At 44.3% G+C, this 14,414-nt stretch overlaps 1 protein-coding gene across 2 annotated transcripts in view; it reads right to left on the minus strand.

The window, feature by feature from the left end:
- The window catches only part of LOC140398192 (EEF1A lysine methyltransferase 3-like), a 63,214-nt gene extending 52,681 nt beyond the window's left edge, over positions 1-10,533 (minus strand). The window contains exons 1-2 of one of the 2 annotated variants that reach the window (XM_072486561.1): positions 10,360-10,533; positions 10,114-10,209 (exon numbers count right to left, since the gene is read on the minus strand). The gene's annotated coding sequence lies outside the window, so the exon portion shown is untranslated. The remainder of the gene's footprint in view (positions 1-10,113; positions 10,210-10,359) is intronic. The other variant, XM_072486552.1, reaches the window with a different exon arrangement.
- Positions 10,534-14,414: the final 3,881 nt, after the last annotated feature.

A 14,414-nucleotide genomic window follows, 5' to 3' on the forward strand; every position in this document is an offset into this window, starting at 1 on the left:
CTGGGTCCACTGTTATTTGTGATTTATATTAATGATTTGGATGAGAATTTAGGAGGCATGGTTAGTAAGTTTGCAGATGACACCAAGATTGGTGGCACAGTGGATAGTGAAGAAGGTTATCTAGGATTGCAAAGGGATCTTGATCAATTAGGCCAGTGGGCCGCCGAATGGCAGATGGAGTTTAATTTAGATAAATGTGAGGTGATGCATTTTGGCAGATCGAATCAGGCCAGGACCTACTCAGTTAATGGTATGGCGTTGGGGAGAGTTATAGAACAAAGAGATCTCGGAGTACAGGTTCATAGCTCCTTGAAGGTGGAGTCGCAGGTGGACAGGGTGGTGAAGAAGGCATTCGGCATGCTTGGTTTCATTGGTCAGAACATTGAATACAGGAATTGGGACGTCTTGTTGAAGTTGTACAAGACATTGGTACGGCCACACTTGGAATACTGTGTGCAGTTCTGGTCACCCTATTATAGAAAGGATATTATTAAACTGGAAAGAGTGCAGAAAAGATTTACTAGGATGTTGCCGGGACTTGATGGTTTGAGTTATAAGGAGAGGCTGGATAGACTGGGACTTTTTTCCCTGGAGCGTAGGAGGCTTAGGGGTGATCTTATAGAGGTCTATAAAATAATGAGGGGCATAGATAAGGTAGATAGTCAACATCTTTTCCCAAAGGTAGGGGAGTCTAAAACTAGAGGGCATAGGTTCAAGGTGAGAGGGGAGAGATTCAGAAGGGCCCAGAGGGGCAATTTCTTCACTCAGAGGGTAGTGAGCGTCTGGAATGGGCTGCCAGAGGTAGTAGTAGAGGCGGGTACAATTGTGTATTTTAAAAATCATTTAGATAGTTACATGGGTAAGATGGGTATAGAGGGTTATGGGCCAAGTGCGGGCAACTGGGACTAGCTTAATGATAAAAACTGGGCGGCATGGACTTGTTGGGCCGAAGGGCCTGTTTCCATGCTGTAAACTTCTATGATTCTATGATTCTAAGAGGAAGGGTGCTGAAACATATGGGGGTGGGGGGTGGGGGGAAGGGGTGATATCATAGACCGATCCAGAGGGCAGCAAAATGTACGTACAGTTAGTCAAATGAAGGACAAAACAAACCTCTCTGTAAAATAAAAATAAAGCAAATTAGCACGGGCAAGAAAAATGTAATGAAAATAAGTAACAATTGTTTACAAATATGAGAAAAGCCAATAAAAAGATTTTCAAAAAAACCCAATCAAACATGAAAATACTAAACAGCGAGCATTGTGTGAAATGTCGAATGACCAGTGGCAACCCCTGATGAGTGGCAACATCTAGTTGAGATGCATTATCTGTTTTCATTTATTTTACATGATGTGCCGAATACTGTCTGTGGTTCACCCACCACAACCTTTCCTCCTATCCTAAAAGTTAATGAGGATGAAGTAACCACTAGTAAGGCAACTGTAATAGAAAGGTAGAGGAGCACCTCTCCGAGCTCAGCAGCAGAGTTACACATGTCAATAGATCATCTGCATCAAATGGCTCAGTTGCCTGAGAAAGAAAGCCTGTCAGAGGTGGAGAATAAGACCATAAAATAAAGTACAGGGCAAGGTTCCTGGATTATACAGGATTCTTGAGGGGGAGGGGGAGCAATCAGGAGTCGTGGTGCACATAGGCACCAACGACATAGCTAAGAAAAGGGCCGAGGATTTTAGGGAGTTACGTTGGAATCTAAAGAGTAGGAAGAGCAGAGTAGTAAATCTCAGGATTTCTACCAGTGCCACACGCAAGTGAGGCAAGGAACAGAGAGTGAATGCAGCTGATCATATGACTACAGGGCAGGTGCAGGAGGGGAGGCTTCAGATATGTAGATCATTGGGATACCTTCTGGGGAAGGTGGGACCTGTACATGAAGGACGGTTGCACCTAAACTGAAGGGGCCCCAATATCCTGGGTGGGAGGTTTGCTCGAGCTCTTCAGGAGGGTTTAAACTGGTTTGGGAGGGGGGTTGGGAACCAGAGCTATCGATCAGAGAATAGGGTAGCTGTTGAATAGGCAGAAATAGTATGCAGCGAGTCTGTGAGGAAGGATAGACAGTTGATAGGAGAAAGTTGCACTTAGTGTGATGGGGTAAAGTGTGCCTGCTTCAACACAAGGTGTGTCAGGAATAAGGGAGATGAACTTAGAGCATGGATCAGTATTTGGAGCTACGATGTTGTGGCCATTACGGAGACATGGATTTCACAGGGGCAGCACGGGAGCACAAGTAGATAGCACTGCGGCTTCACAGTGCCAGGGTCCCAGGTTCAATTCCCTGTCACTGTCTGTGTGGAGTCTGCACATTATCCCCGTGTCCATGTGGGTTTCCTTCGGGTGCTCCGGTTTCCTCCCACAGTCCAAAGATGTGCAGGTTAGGTGGATTGGCCACGATAAATTGTCCTTAGAGACCAAAAAGGATAGGAGGGGTTATTGGGTTCCGGGGATAGGGTGGAAGTGAGGGCTTAAGTGGGTCGGTGCAGACTCGATGGGCCGAATGGCCTCCTTCTGCACTTTATGTTCTATGTTCTAGATGTCCCGGGGTTTAGATGTTTCATGAAGAATAGGGAGGGAGGTAAAAGAGGAGGGGGAGTGGCACATTAATTAGGGAGTGCATCACAGCTGCAGAAAAGGAGGTAGTCGAGGAGGGTTTGTCTACTGAGTCAGTATAGGTGGAAGTCAGAAACAAGTAAGAAGAAGTCATTTTATTGGGAGTTTTCTATAGACGCCCCAATGGCAGCAGAGAGATGGAGGAACGGATTGACCGGCAGATCTTGGAAAGGTGCAGAAGAAACAGCGTTGTTGTCATGGGTGATTTCAACATCCCTCATATTGACTGGAACCTCCTTAGTGCAAATGGTTTGGATGGAGCAGATGTAGTCAGGTGTGTCCAGGAAGGATTCCTGACTCAGTATGTAGTTAAGCCTACTAGGAGGAAGGCCATATTGGATTTTGTGCTTGGCAACGAACCAGGCCAGATGTCAGATGTCTCGGTGCGAGAGCATTTTGCTGACAATGATCACAACCCGTTGACCTTTACCTTAGTCATGGGGAGGGATAGCAACAGACAGTGTGGAAAGGTATTTTATTGGGGGAAGGGAAATTATACTGCTATTAGACAGGAGCTGAGGAACATAAAGTGGGAACAATTGTTCTCAGGGAAATTCACAGCAGTAATGTGGGGGTTGTTTAAGGAGCACTTGCTGTGAGTGCTGGATAGTTTTGTCCCACTGAGACAAGGAAGGAATGGTAAGGTGGAGGAGCCTTGGATGACAAGAGAAATGGAGCTTCTAGTCAAAAGGAAGAAGGAAGCTTACGTAAGGTGGAGGAAGGAAGGGTCCGGCACGGCTCTAGAAGGTTACAAGGTAGCCAGGAAGGATCTCAAAAATGGATTTAGGAGAGCTAGAAGAGGGCATGAAAAAGTCCTGGCGGGAAGGATTAGGGAAAACCCCAAGGCGTTCTATGTGAGAAATAAAGGGATGATCAGAGTGAGAGTAGGGCTGATCAGGGATACTGGAGGGAACTTGTGCCTTGAGTGTGAGGAGATAGGGGAGGCCCAAAATGAATATTTTGCTTCAGTATTCACTAGAGAGAGGGACCTTGTTGCTCATGAAAACAGCGTGAACCAAGTTAATAGACTCGAACAGGTTGATATTAAGAAGGAGGATGCACTGGAAATTTTGAAAAGCATCAGGATAAATAAGTCCCCTGGATTAGACGGGATATACCCAAGGTTACTACAGGAAGTGAGGGAGGAGATTCCTGCGCCGTTGGCGATGATCTTTGCGTCCTCACTCTCCACTGGAGTAATACCGGATGACGGGAGGCAGGCAAATATTGTTCCCCTGTTCAAGAGAGGGAAAAGGGAAATCCCTGTGAATTACAAACCAGTCAGTCTTACGTCTGTGGTGAGAAAAATACTGGAAAGGATTCTGACAGATAGGATTTATGATTATTTAGAAAAACATCGTTTGATTAAAGATAGTCAGCATGGCTTTGTGAGGGGCAATTCTGGCCTCACAATCCTGATTGAATTCTTTGAGGATGTTACGAGACACATTGATGAAGTTCAGGCAGTGGATGTGGTGTATATGGATTTCAGTAAGGCATTTAATAAGGTTCCCCATGGTAGGCTCATTTAGAAAATCAGGGGGCATGAGATACATGGAAATTTGGCTGTGTGGATACAGAATTGGCTGGCCAAAAGAAGACAGCAAATGGTAGTGGATGGAAAGTATTCCGCCTGGAGGTCGGAGACCAGTGGTGTCCCACAGGGATCTGCTCTGGGACCTCTGCTCTTTGTGGTTTTTATAAATGACTTGGTTGAGGAAGTGGAAGGATGGGTTGGTAAGTTTGCCGCTTATACGAAGGTTGGTGGAGTTGTAGATAGTGTCGAGAGCTGTTGCAGGTTACAACAGGACATTGACAGGGTGCAGAGTTGGGCTGAGAAGTGGCAGATGGAGTTCAACCTTGATAAATGTGAAGTGATCCATTTTGGAAGGTTGAATTTGAATGCTGAATACAGTGTGTAAGGCAAGATTCTTGGAAGTGTAGAGGAACAGAGGGATCTTGGGGTCCACGTACATGGAGCCCTCAAAGTTGCCACCCAGGTTGATAGGGTTGTTAAGAAGGCATATGGTCTGTGGGCTTTCATTAACAGGGGGATTGAGTTTAAGAGTCAGGAGGTTTTGCTGCAGCTTTATAAAACCCTGGTGAGACCACACTTGGAATAGTGTGTGCCATTCTGGTCATCTCATTATAGGAAGGATGTGGATGCTTTGGAGAGGGTGGAGAGGAGATTTACCAGAATGCTGCCTGGACTGGAGGGCGTGTCTTATGAAGAAAGGTTGAAGGAGCTAGGGCTTTTCTCACTGGAGTGAAGAAGGAAGAGAGGTGATATGATAGGGATGTAGAAGGTGATGAGAGGCAAGGATAGAGTGGATAGCCAGACTTTTTCCCTGGGTGGAAATGGCTGTCACGAGGGGATATAATTTTAAGGTGATTGGAGGAAGGTATGGGGGAGATGTCAGAGGTAGTTTCTTTACACAGAGAGTGGTGGGTGCGTGGAATGCACTGCAAGCGGAGGTGTTGGAGTCAGAGTCATTAGGGAAATTTAAGCGACTCTTGGACAGGCACATGGACAGCAGTCAATTGAAGAAGTGTCGGTTAAGTTGATCTTAGATTAGGATAAATGGTTGGCACAACATCGTGGGCTGAAGGACCTATACCATGTTCTATGTATACGGCATTCTAACAGATATTTACGAGTGTAATAGGACAGTGCTTGTAAAATAAACCAACAGACTTCTTCAAGGACACCTGGGGTCAGGGGGAAAGTCCTCAAGACGTCAAGGATGCCAACATAATCAGCATTTAAATGGGGAAAGTTCCAAAAAAGGCAGTATCCATTTATGCGAACTCATCATATCCCACTGAGTGAGTCAATGTAAATTGATTCAAGGATATCGTCAACATTTGAGCTATAATCTATAGAAGGAACTAAAGCATGAAAGGTCGTAAATGTTTAAATTATTTGCATGGGATATATAAGTAAGACAAGTTTGCATTTTAAGTGCACATGAAATTAAAAGTGCATGTAATAGTGCATGCACAGCCCCAAAATTACGAGACCATTTAACAATGCCATATAACCTTCTTCCATTAAATATAAACATCAGACAAATTAAGTTGGCGAGTAACATGAGTTTCCATATTAGATGGTTTGTGTATTAACATATAATAGAATGTTCAGAAGGCTATGTGAAATAAATGAACTGTGGAAATGAAGAGGGCAAAGAGACCAATAAGTTGCCCAACAATTTATACATTAGTCGCATGTAGATAATTATAAATCTAGACATAGCCGGATACAATTCTGATTACTAAATTAAACGAGAAAAATGCCCAATGCATATAATCTAAATATTCGTTGACGCATGCGTCTGCAATTGCTCGTCAACATTTGTGTACCTTTGTTACTAATATTCTTAGGTCATTGTGAATGCATCTGTGGTTACTGCATGTGCTGCTGTATATGTTTTGAAGGCAAATGTGCACATGTTAAGTGCATTTACCCACAAAAGAGTATTTTATTTGTACCTGCAGGTAAAACGGTGAAGTCGTAGCCACACTTTTATTTTGTCAGCGATTTATGGTGAGCTGCTACTGATAGAATTCACGTTATTATTGCTAAGACCCATCGACAACAGTTTACTTCCCGTCCAATTAAATAGCTCCCACGGGCTTCTATGAATAACATCCACGTTATATACTGAACAGATATTTTCGGGGAATTTCTACCCCTGAAAGCTGTGGATTCTCACGCGTTGAGTAGGTTTTTGAAATCGAATTAATTACGAATTTAGGAATATTGGGAGAGTGCAGGAAGTGGAGTTCAGCTGGATGAATGTGGAATGGTGTATCATCTCGAAGGGCCAACCGATCACTTCAGCTTCTATTTCTAATGTTCTTACATACTCAACGTCCATTTGTTGGGAAATGCTAACTTCGCGAAGCGCGTTCTGTTTTGCCACATTGAAAGTAGCTGATACAGCCCCAGTAAATGGTATTATAAAATATTCCATACAGTAACAACATTCCGGCTGATGGCATTGGTTGTAGTGTTGAAATTAATTTGAGCCATATTTCGTTCAAGTCGTGTTAATACTGTGGTGTCACTGAAATGCTGGAAACACATTTTGTTTTTTTCAATACCGAATGAATGTGCGGCTCTAATTAAATAGAATAAACTGCGCCCTGTCTCGAGATGTTAGCTGTAAATTGAGCAAACATATTTTGACTATCGTAACTACAATTTTAACACCTCGCTCACACCGCAATCTTGAGATGCCGCCATTCTTAACCGAGTCGTTATAAGTAACAACATAGATACAAAATAAAGTTGTTCTTCTCCTGTATTACAAGTGGACTAATATATTCTATTTATTGAATTTAATCTCATTCACTAAGAGTAAATACGAATTTTGGGCATGGAGTAAGGAGAGAAGAAATAATTGTTCAATGTGCAATGAGAGTGCAAATACTCTCATTTGTATTTTAACAAATTATTTGATGGGTTATAGGAGTCACTGGCAAGGCCAGTCTTTGTTGCTCATCCCGAATTGCCCTTAAACTAAATGGCTTGCGAAGCGATTGCAGAGGACAGTGAAGAGTCAATCACATTGCTCCGTGTCTGGAGTCTCATATAGGTGTAAGAATAGACCAAAGAAGCATGCCAAAATTCCCTTCCCTAAAGGTCAGTCGTGAACCAGATGGGTTTTTATAAGAATCGATGGTAGTTTCTAGGCCACCTGAGATTAGTTTTCAAAACCAGAGTTTATTAATTGAATTTAATAAATTCACTTTATAAACTACAAGCAAACTATTGTAGAATGCTAGACATCGGAAATAAAACCAGCAAGTGGCAGAATAACTCTGAAGAGGCATTGCCAACACGGGAAATTTAACTCTGTTTCTCTCTGAATAGATGCTGCTTGACCGGTTGAGTTTCTCCAGCACTTCTTGTTTATTCCACGGAGCATCAACACGTGACTCTATAGAACACCAGGCCAGTGACATTACCAATCTGCCCCGGTCTCTGCATTGATTCTTGTCACTGGGATAACACCAGTTTCACGCCTCATGGAAGTCATAGAATTTACAGAAGGAGGCCATTCGGCCCATCGTGTCTGCACCGGCTCTTGGAAAGAGCACCCCACTTAAACCCACGTCTCCACCTTATCTCCCAACCCAGTAACACCAGCGAATATTTTGGACACGAAGGGGCAATTTAGCATGGCCAATCCACCTAACCTACACATCTTTGGACTGTTGGAGGAAACCGGAGCACCCGGAGGAAATCCAGGCAGACACGAGGAGAAAGTGCAAACCCCACACAGACAGTCACCCAAGGCCAGAATTGATCTTGGGATCCTGGTGCTGTGAGACAGCAGTGCTAACCACTGTGCCACCATACCACTTCATCTCTGTCAGGATTGTGTGACGTGTTCACAAGAGACAATAACTGACTGACCTAACATATATTGAACTGCTTAAAGGAATGTTTTAAAAACAAGGAAAAAAAATCACTGGATAAAGATGGCTGCTGCAAACCATCTGATGCCTGGTATTGCCAGTTGACCAGCATCTGGAGAGTTCAGGTGTGGAATTGCAATTCACCTTTGCAATTAGAACAGAGACTGAGCAAACTGTTTTAAAATGGAAGGCTGCAAGGTGAAAATGTAAAAAAAATACATTAAAACTCACCATTGTCTAAGGAACGGGCATTAAGATGCAAAGTGAAAGGGCAGCACGGTGGCGCAGTGGTTAGCATTGCTGCCTCACGGCGCCGAGGTCCCAGGTTCGATCCTGGCTCTGAGTCACTGTCCGTGTGGAGTTTACACATTCTCCCCGTGTTACGTGGGTTTCGCCCCCACAACCCAAAGGTGTGCAGGGTAGGTGGATTGGCCACTCTAAATTGCCCCTTAATTGGAAAAAATGAATTGGATACTCTAAATTTATAAAAGAAAATGCAAAGTGCTGGATATTGAAACAATGTCTGCAACTGACAGACCCGACAAAAACCTTTTGGAAATACCTGCTGAGTGAAATGTAACAGGCTAGGCCGCAGTCACTGCAGAGAGGTTACAAGTGATCCGGTGAGTGTCAGTCAAGTTTTTGGCAGAGGAAACAGACGGAAACGGTGTGCTCTTTCCGCCTCTCTCTTTTGGGAAGAGCATCCAGTTGAAGAATTCATCTATCAGAAACCTACCAGCCGACTGGGATATTTTAATAATCACAAAGTCCTCCACATCTGACTGCATGCATGAAGCCAGCTACTCCAAATTGACAGCACTGGAGGTCTCAAGAAAAATCAAAGAACACAGAACCATAGTTTTTTAATTATTGGACTCCAACATCCCCTATTTCTGATATCTGTGTGCAACATTGCATTTTTACTTTTTTGAGTTTCGGAGTTAATAAATGTGCTCTTTATGAACTCAAGAAATTGTTATTTGATTGGCTCCTAATTGCTCGCTGCATAAGTGGTTAAATAAATTTTGATTTGAAAATGACACATCTTTGTGAAAAAGAAACGTGAACCTTTGTTGTGACCAACTAAAGAGGCTGGATAGATGGGAGCCAGTTCAATCCTTTTCACCTGGCCATAAGACGACAATATATCTCGAATAGGTCTAGTACATTTTAAAATCACTTCGTGCCTGCGTGCCTTCAGATGATTAATGCTGATCTATCAAATACAAGTGAATATCATCCTGAAGCCATCGAAGGTAGATTCAGGGCTTCCCAAAGTTATTCACAGATAATGCATTACTTCTGAAAAGTGTTTCCCACTGTTATGTAGGGAACTTGGTGGCGGATTTGTGAATTGGAAGATCTGGCAAACCAGAAAAGTGGCCTGATAATCTGTTTTAATGATGTTGGTTGAAGGATAAATATTGGGATTTACCCCTTGGAATCTGTTTGATGCAATAGAAAGGGCGGATCACCCCACAATTAAATGAGGCGGTAACTCCAGCAGCGCGACACGTCCCAGAACCTCACTGAATGACTAATAGTAGACTGAGAGTTGATAGCTATTGCGGACACATGCAATGTTAGAAGTCTTACAGCACCAGGTTAAAGCCCAATAAGTTTCTTTGGAATTATAGAACAAACATCGAACATACAGTGCAGAAGAAGGCCTTCGGCCCATCGAGTCTGCACTGACCCACATTAAGCGCTCACTTCCACCCTATCCCCCTAACCCAATAATCCCTCCTAACCCTTTTGGTCTCTAAGGGCAATTTATCACGGCCAATCCACCTAACCTGCACGTCTTTGGGCTGTGGGAGGAAACCGGAGCACCCGGAGGAAACCCACACAGACATGCGGAGAACGTGCAGTCTCCGCACAGACAGTGACCCAGCGGGGAATTGAACCTGTGACCTTGGCGCTGTGAAGCCACAGTGCTATCCACTTGTGCCACCGTGTTGCCCGTGAGTCACCTGATGAAGGAGCAGTGCTCCGAAAGCTAGTGATTCCAAATAAACCTGTTGGACTTTAACCTGGTATTGTAAGGCTTCTTATTTTGCCCACCCCAGTCCAACGCCGGCATCTCCACATCATGACATGCGATGTTGACATTCGGTCGGCTTCGTTAAACTTCAGACGTGGCGCTTGTAGAAAATGCCGCTATTTGTTAAACACAAAAGGCGGGAAGCCTATTAGTTGTTGCTATTGTTCACTACACGGTTTCATATTGAAGAATAACTTGCCAGTTCACGTGAAAGCTCTAATATTGTCACGACATGAAGCCTCGACAATTAAACTACTTGCTCTCACCTGATATTTACTTCGGGCTTAATACAACGACGTTCTCCGGATTGTGGACTCTCTAATTGGCCAACCTGACATCATCCGCCTCTCCTTTCCTCCTTCAACGCCTTTTAGCATTCAGTCGATTTCTACAGTTTTGTGAATTTTTCGATCTACAGTGGAAGAAAAACTTCCCGCTGTCAAATTCCGTGGCTGGTCGAAACTTCAGAATTTGTGAAATAGCCTACCTCCTTATTGGCTGCCACGCCATTGAAACGTTTATCTATTTTCATATTCCCGTACTTTCTGTCACTTCAGACTTGCCTCAAAGACACCACGGGAACGGACAGTTCCGCTCTTTTGTGTAATCTACTTGAAGAGAAGCCTGCACGTTCAACAGGAGTACATTTCATTCTGTGCGTTTCAACTGCCTTTGCTACAAACGTTTCGCCTCTAAACATCGGGGCGCAACATTCTGCTGGTGGGACGTCCATCTGCCATGACATGTTTGTTGTGTTTGTCTTGATGGGACTTGGTGCGCAAGAGTGGGCGGAGACGGTGAAGGAGTTGGGACGGCGATCCATTCCAAAGTTGATTGACGCCGGCGGGACCGTAAAACCCCCCGCCTGCTTCAATTCCGCCTTCTGGCTTATTTCTGACGCCAGAAGTTCACCACAGAAGGATTATAAGTAATAACGTCAGAAGCATAAGGGGGGTGTATAATGCAGTGAATGGGTCGCTTTCTAGTTTTGCTACCCTTGCCTGGTTTGCAAACGTTTCACCCTTAAGTCAATCTAAGAAGGGATGTACTCGGTCCGATACCAAACATGCCGCAACTTTTCTGCGGTTGCGATGAAGAACTTTAGTTCAACCATTCTGGTTGATGGTGCAACTCGCCAGTGCCTCTCGGGCAGGGCGAAAGGTAAATAAATCACTTCCACCTTCCCCTCCCATCAGATACCATCAGAAGTTGAAGGTGTCTCTTTTTACTTTCTTTGGCGTGCCGAGGTTTAAACATTCTTTCTCTCCATCTAATGTTCAGCAGAGGGAATGAAGTGGTGATTGAGGCTGCCTTCCTCGTCGGGTTCACTCAAGGTGGCCAATAAGTAACACTCTGGCAGCGACAAGTTAATGTGAGCTGCTCCCTTCCGGGCCTCCAGCCGTGAAGTTATGCTATGTGAAGGATTGCTGAGCCAGAGGCCCGAGGAGCGTGTATGTAACAGTAGCTGAGCTGGGAGCCGCTTGTTAATGATCATTGCACATGGTGGAAATACCGACCCTAGGATCTGTGCGCGAATGTCTTACAGCAGAATGTGTGGGTAGAGCTAACTTTACAACCAACTCGAGTTACAAGGCAAAGCAGCCTTGACCTTCGATCGCAATACAATTTGCTTGTTTTGTTTATGATAACTCGAGCTGTCGCGTTGTTTGTTTGAGTCCAATCGCTCAAACATAGAACACCGGTCTTCTCTCCTTTCACAGAATGCCTTGAAATTCCTTAACATTGCATTTATTTTTAATCATATTCTCTGAGCGGTAACTGGCTGATAGTGGTGGACAACAGAAGGAGCAGCAGATTTAAAGTGGAAAATATTCAGACAGTTGGAACTGGGGTAACGAGGGGCGTCGGTTATCGCTGTGTATTTGAGAGACTTAGTCCTTCCACCCTCCAGAGAGCACGGTCAAGACTGCACTGTCCATATTGCACTGACCTCACCCCACCAACGATACAACACAATCCACAGCTCATACCTGACAGTTCACAGCTCTTAACAGCTCACTGTCCACAACGCAATATCCCACTGACTGTCACCCACTGCCCACACGACTGTCCCCCATCCCGCTCTTTATAATGCAGTATCCACAGCCTGCTGTCAACATCCCCAATGTCCACACTTCACTGTCCACAGTGCCTGTCCATGTCGGCTCTCAACACCCGCTGTCCGCAGCCTAATTAAAACCTCAATATCCACACGCCACTGGTCTGGAGGGTGTTAGCTATGCAGAGAGGCTGAAATGATTCGGACTATTTTCATTAGAATGACAGAGGTCGAGGGGCGACCTGATAGAGGTCGACAAGATTATGGGAGGCATGGACAGAGTGGATGGGCGGGTACTCTTTCCTAGAGTGGAGGGGTCAGTCACAAGGGGGCATATATTTAAGGTCTGTGGGGCAATGTTTAGAGACGTGCGAGGCAGGTTTTTTACACAGAGGGTGGTGAGTGCCTGAAACGTGCTGCCAAGGGAGGTTGTGGAAGCAGATACATTAATGGCGTTCACGGGGCATCTTGACAAACACGTAGATAGGATGGGTATAGAGGGATACTGCACTCGGAAGGGCTGAGGTTTATGGCCAAGGGTGGTAACATGACCGGTATAGGCTTGGAGGGCCGAAGGGCCTGTTCCTGTGCTGTAGTGTTCTTTGTTCTTTGTAACCTAGATGTAGATTTAATCAATATCTATCTGCATGTCCAATCCATCTCCCTGAACTATCTAATACAAATAATCTATCCAAATGAAAAGTAGGTTAAGTTTTTTAAACATTTTGATCATATCACACTGAAGTGTGAACTTTTCTGGAGTGCAAAACTCCAGCTCTCTGCGCCTACCATAGTCATTATGGGCGGCAGGGTAGCACAGTCGTTAGCACTGTTGCTACACAGCACCGTTTCCCGGTTTGGATCACTGTGCAGAGTCTGCACGTTCTCCCTGTGTCCGCGTGGGTTTCCTCCGGGTGCTCCAGTTTCCTCCCACAAGTACCGAAAGACGTGCTTGTTAGATGAATTAGACATTCTGAATTCTCCCTCTGTGTTGACTAACAGGCGATAATGTGGCGACTAAGGGATTTTCACAGTAACTTCATTGCAATATAAGCCTACTTGTGACACGAATAAATATTATTATTAAAAAGGCTACTTACACTAAATGCTAATCTAGTGGGTTTTTTCTGAAACTACCCAGAACGCCTGAAACACATCATGAAAATGCGACAATCCTAACATGCTCCTCCGGGGCCGCACAGGACTTTCTCTTCTATAATAACTTACCATACATCACATGCCACAAATACTACTTATTGCAGCGTTAACTTTGTTCATCCAACAAGTTAACTCCCAGAAGAGGCGAAACAAGTTGATAATACATGAATTATTTTTCAGGGACCAAATTACGTCTCTTATAATCCCTTCAGCAGTGTGCCTATAGCAGACGTCAAGGGAATGAGCAAATCATTCCCCAGTTATTTAGGAATATTAGTGAAATATGAGCTTTCTTCCAGTTAGCAGAATAATCCCAGACTTCATCGAGCTATTAAATATACAAACAAGGGCCTCAGTTGCACAGATCCAATTTCTCTGAGGCGGCTCGGTGAACACCATCTGGCCATTGTCATTGATATATTTAACGTCATTGACGAGAAAACATGCATAGTCAATGTAGATTAGACAAAGTAACCGTGTACAGCCTGTGCCCAGCTCAGAGGAATCCATGCTACCTTGAAGAAGACTTAAATACCCAACCAGTATCAACAGCCTCTGTGGCTCTTATGTAGAACCGTGTGTGTACGATGCGATTTTATTAATTGAATGATGAATAAATCTATATGATGTCATAACCCCTACTAGCTTCAACAGCATCGATTCCCGGTGGGATTTGAATTCATAGCCACACAGTCTAGATCTCTGGATTACCCTTCTAGTAACATTACCACAGCGCCACCGTCTCTGTCTGTCTAAACCTTGCACACAAACAGGTAGTACTCTTACTTTGCCCTTCATTGGGTCCTTCCTCTGCGTTAGAGACATGCATCACTCCCCACTTTCTGAACACCCCAGGGATCATAGACAGGAGCTCAAACGGATCGGACATCTAGCCTAATTTTCTTTTCGACATTTATTTGGTATAAGGGTTGGAACTTGAGAAAAGTAGAGCATGTCATATGCGCATTAATGCAGCCTTCCCAAATTACAGTACGGCTGTCAGCACTGATACGGGGAAGAAGATATGAAGTTCGCACCACATTCCAAAGATAACTGAACTGCATACAGCAGTTTATGCGTCTTCAATGCAACAAGCTCCTGTTG

The sequence above is a fragment of the Scyliorhinus torazame genome, chromosome 2, assembly GCF_047496885.1.
Source record: "Scyliorhinus torazame isolate Kashiwa2021f chromosome 2, sScyTor2.1, whole genome shotgun sequence".
Lineage (NCBI taxonomy): Eukaryota > Metazoa > Chordata > Chondrichthyes > Carcharhiniformes > Scyliorhinidae > Scyliorhinus > Scyliorhinus torazame.